We start from the raw sequence: 5023 nt of genomic DNA, 5'->3' as shown, positions 1-5023 counted from the left end.
TTTCATAGATGGATTTTATGAACTTGAGGAATGTTCCCTCTATCCCTATACTCTGAAGACTTTTAATCAGGAAAGGATGCTGTATTTTGTCAAATGCTTTTTTTGCATCAATTGAGAGGACCATATGGTTTTTCTCTCTCCTCTTATTAATGTGTTCTATCACATTGATTGATTTGCAAATGTTGAACGGCCCTTGCATCCCAAGGATAAATCCCACTTGGTCGTGGTGGATGATCCTTTAATGTACTGTTGGATCTTATTAGCTAGGATTTTGTTGAGAATTTTGGACTCCATATTCATCAGGGATATTGGTCTGAAATTCTCCTTTTTGATGGGGGTCTTTGCCTGGTTTGGGGATCAAGGTAATGCTGGCTTCATAGAATGAGTCTGGAAGCTTTCCCTTTTTTTCTATTATTTGAAACATCTTCAGGAGAATAGGTATTCTTTCTTCTTTGAATGTTTGGTAGAATTCCCCAAGGAATCCATCAGGCCCTGGACTCTTGTTTTTGGGGAGGTTTTTGATCACTGCTTCAATCTCGTTGCTGGTTATTGGCCTATTCATGTTGTCAATTTCTTCCTGTTTCAGTCTTGGTAGTTTATAGGTTTCCAGGAAGCCATCCATTTCATCCAGATTGCTCAATTTATTGGCATATAGTTGTTGATAATAATTTCTAATAATTGTTTCTATTCCTTGGTGTTAGTCGTGATCTCTTCCCCTTCATTCATAATTTTATAAATTTGGGTCCTGTCTCTTTTCTTTTGGATAAGTCTGGGCAGTGGTTTATCGATCTTATTAATTCTTTCAAAGAACCAGCTTCTAGTTTCATTGTTCTGCTCTACTGTATTTCTGGTTTCTAATTCATTGATCTCTGCTCTAATCTTAATTATTTCTCCTCTAATGTATGGCTTAGGCATCATTTGTTGCTTTTTCTCCAGTTCTTTAAAGTGTAAAGTTAGTTGGTCAATTTAGGATTTTTCTAATTTTTGAGTGAGGCTTGGATGGCTATGTATTTCCCCCTTAGGACTGCCTTTGCAGTATTCCATAGGTTTTGGACCAATGTGTTTTCATTCTCATTGGTTTCCATGAATTGTTTAAGTTCTTCTTTGATTTCCTTGTTGACCCAAACATTCTTAAGCAATGTGGTCTTTAGTTTCCAAGTGTTTGAATTTATTCCAAATTTTTTCTTGTGATTGAGTTCCAGTTTTAAAGCATTATGGTCTGAGAATATGCAGGGAATAATCTCAGACTTTTGGTATTGGTTGAGACCTGATTTGTGACCCAGTATGTGGTCTATTCTGGAGAAAGTTCTGTGTGCACTGGAGAAGAATGAGTATTCTGTTGTTTTAGGGTGGAATGTTCTGTATATATCTCTGAGGTCCATCTGGTCTAGTGTGTCATTCAAAGCTCTTGTTTCTTTGTTGACTTTCTGCTTAGACGATCTGTCTATTGCTTCATAAGCATTTGCCTTTCCTTCCTCCCAAGATGCCAATAAACTGATGCCAACAACTTTATGGAGAAAATAAAACTTTACTGAAAGACCTGTGTGACTAGCTAAGTGAATAGACCAAGAGATGATATTCATAGACATTCAAGAAGCAATGTGGGGGGAAGATGTTATTTCTCCCCAAATGAATCTTCAGACTCAGTGCAATTCCAATTAGAAATCTACAGGGTCCTTAGCAGAAATTGATAAACTAAACCTAAAGCACGTGTTGATAGGTGTGTGGGTTAGTGGAGCTAAAACAATGTTGAAAATTAGCAATAATCGCACCTTGGATAAACCTCATTGGCTACAATACTGCCACTGCACAATGTTGAAAATTAAAACAAAGATAGGAACTTAACTGTCTGAGACTTAAACCTATTAGAAATCCATGGAGATTAAACAATATAGTATTGACACAGAATTTGCAGGTTAGTGGAACAGGATAGCCCCCAAAGCTGTATGATTAATTCAGGAATTGATATGGTGGATGATAAAGATATCATTTAAAACCATGAAGAAAAAAGATTTTTCAGTAAATACAGGTACTAAAATTGAGTACCAATTTGGAAAGAAAATAGTGAGATAGCTCATTCTCATCATTTATAAGAGCAAATCCCAGATTAATTTTAGAGTTAGTATGAAAATAAAGGCAACTTAGAGGGGCAGTCAGTTAAGAATCTGTCCTCAGCTCAGGTTGTGATCTCCAGGTCCTGGGATTGAGCACAACGTTGGGGGTCCTAGCTCAGCAGGGAGTCTGCTTCTCCCTCTCCCTCTACCCCTTTCCCCTGCTCATGCTCTGTCTTTCTCTCTCAAATAAATAAATAAAATCTTAAAAGAAAAGAAAAGAAAGGCAACTTAGAAAAGATAGGCCATGTTTATGACTTTGGAGAAAGCAAGGCCGTCATATTCAATTAGTGATAGTCTTAGAGGAAGAGATTGAGATATCTTACTCCTTCAAAACTAAAAACTTGTGTATGAATACAGTTACCATAAATACATCATATTCAGATTATATAAAGAATACCTAACTACAAATAAGAAAAAAAAAAAACAGTCAAAAATTTGGTTCAGTTGGTAGACTAGTTAAGGTTACTGAGTAAACCTAACAGCAAATCCAAAAATTTGCCAAAGGTGAACCATAGGCAGATTGCCGAAAAGAAAACACAAATGGCAAATAAGCATATAGATTTGTTGAGACTCTGAGTTATCAATGAGCTACAAGAAAAGAAAAACTACCTGGTTGGATAGCAGCACATTGCCTCCTAACATCACAAAGGCCAAGCCACTGACCCACAGGGAAGGAAATGGAACTCAGGCACGTGCCTTGGCTCTATATTTAACAGCCCTACCTAGTCATAATCATTTAAATGTTCTTAATGGTTTGCTTTGACAGACTCTAACAGACATAAGTATTTACCCAAGAGACTATACCAATATACATGTCATCAACATTCATATGGAGGCAAATATGAAAGGAAAATTGGAGGGAAAAATAAGGATATGAACATCCTTCTCTACATTAATGGGGTATGAGTAGAGAATGCTTTGTGTTGTTGGGATAAACATGAAGATTCATGCTAATGACTTAAGGGCACTAATGGCTCTCTACAACTAGAATGGTTAAGAGAGGTAGTGTTAGTGTGAAGGACACTAAAGTCTCTGATGTCATACTGAAGACTCAATATATATGACCTATGTAGATAAAGCACTGGCCTAAACATAATACCAGAGTTGAGAAGATTACCAGCAGACATCTTCAAGCAGTTAGAAGTGCTTGCCTCTGGGAATAGACCCTGGAGTTGGGAGGACTCAGAAAGAGTCCTCATTACCTCTACCAGGAGAACTGGATATTCAGCTAAGCAAAATAAATTGATTTTTAGAAATAAAATGAAATAAAACAAAATGAAAAAATGGACTATAAGCCAACAATATGGTAAAATCTCCAAAAAGGCAATTTCCAAAAAGTTTTTACTTTAACAGTAAACTGTAAAATTCATGTGGGTTTACTTATATAATGAAATTTGTTAGGACTCTCACTTTATTTCCTTCCAAAGCAGAGTCAATTTTGACACTTCTTACATCTCTTTATGGAAATAGTTTCTTTACCACTCTAAATTAAGACCCTAAATATATTCCAGCTGTTATCCCATTGACACTGATGGCCTTATCCAGTGGGGACTCATTTCTTCTCATTACCTTCCAGATGAGAGTGTGGGGGGCGTCCCAGAATCCTTCTCTCAAGTAATTTACCAAATCAAGTTGCCTTTGAGCAACACATGGCATCTCCATTTATGTTTCTTTTTCTTATTTTGTGTGACTCTTAGAATTAAATATGAAGGAAAGAATTCATGAATTTGGAGAACATCATTCCTAAGGAAATAAAGACACAATAATACTTCTCTATAGTTTAAAAGGATTATCAAGTTATATGTGGAAGCAAGACAAAACAAGTGATCCCAGTCTGATCAGTCTTAGAGCCATCTGGGCAACAGAATTAGGGAGCAACATATAGTAGAGTGGCTTGAGACATTTTTACTGAAAATTTAGCACAATTATAATTTCTTACTTTGCAACAAAAACCAAGCTTTTAAAAAGTGGTGATAGTTTTGTTTGGTAACCAATAATGATTTCCACATAACAGAGACACAACTTTCTCTGGAGCTGTTAGATTCTATAAACTCAGTAACCTTAACTAGTCTACCAACTGATAACACTAAGTTCTCACATGCAACTAAAAGCCCAAAACCAAGAAACAAATGTAAAATAAAGATCCAAAGAGACTTCCACTTTTCTACTCCTCTTACCCATAATGCCATCCGATGTCTGAGACTCTCCTAAAAAAAACAAAAAACCAAAAAACCTCAGCACCAAAAGTCCCAGCCAACCAGGAGTCTAACACCCCTTGTCTTGGCTGAGTCATCACAAATCTCCTTCTCTTTTCTTTTCAACCAGAATGTTACTTACCTTATCTGACTACCCATGCCTGCCCTAAATTTTCAAGTTCTCTTTCTACAGTGCCTATTCCCTTCAGTGCAGATTGGAGTCTTCTGTTTACCTACTGAAATCAGTTTTTACTTTTTTCTTATTCTTTTATCTTGAATTCTTTTGCTTTTCTCATGTGGAGAAAGAGAAGAAACTGTATTCACCAGGACTGCTTTAGGGGAATTGGCATTTGTTCAGAAGTAATTCCATGGTATTCAGTTTGTGGGATAGAAGTTAGGAGTTTAGGGTGTCAGTTTAGGTGGGAACCACTCTGCATGGGACAAGAAAGTTGCATCCGTTCCTCCACTGTGAAAGGAAGAAAAAAGAGAGAGAGAAGGAAGAGAGGGCACACATTCTCCCAAATATTCAGTAAAACTAATCAGATATTAGTCAGTTTATGTTTGAAACCAGTGAAGATGGTTTGAACCATGAAGATGACACATCATGTCAAGCATCGTAGAGGTGAACAAAAAATATTTTTGAGGATGAGGGAGACAGAGGCAAAGGAAAATGTGGAGAAGGGACACAGCATATCTCAGAAACCCTGAGGTTGG

General features: G+C 36.8%; 1 pseudogene; it reads right to left on the bottom strand.

Moving 5' to 3' along the window:
* Positions 1-1639: 1639 nt before the first annotated feature.
* Positions 1640-1817, bottom strand: LOC123325738 (annotated as a pseudogene).
* Between the last annotated feature and the right edge of the window lie 3206 nt (positions 1818-5023).

Source organism: Neomonachus schauinslandi, chromosome 9, assembly GCF_002201575.2.
Source record: "Neomonachus schauinslandi chromosome 9, ASM220157v2, whole genome shotgun sequence".
In the NCBI taxonomy this organism is placed as follows: domain Eukaryota; kingdom Metazoa; phylum Chordata; class Mammalia; order Carnivora; family Phocidae; genus Neomonachus; species Neomonachus schauinslandi.
This window is presented reverse-complemented; position numbering and strand designations above follow the sequence as displayed.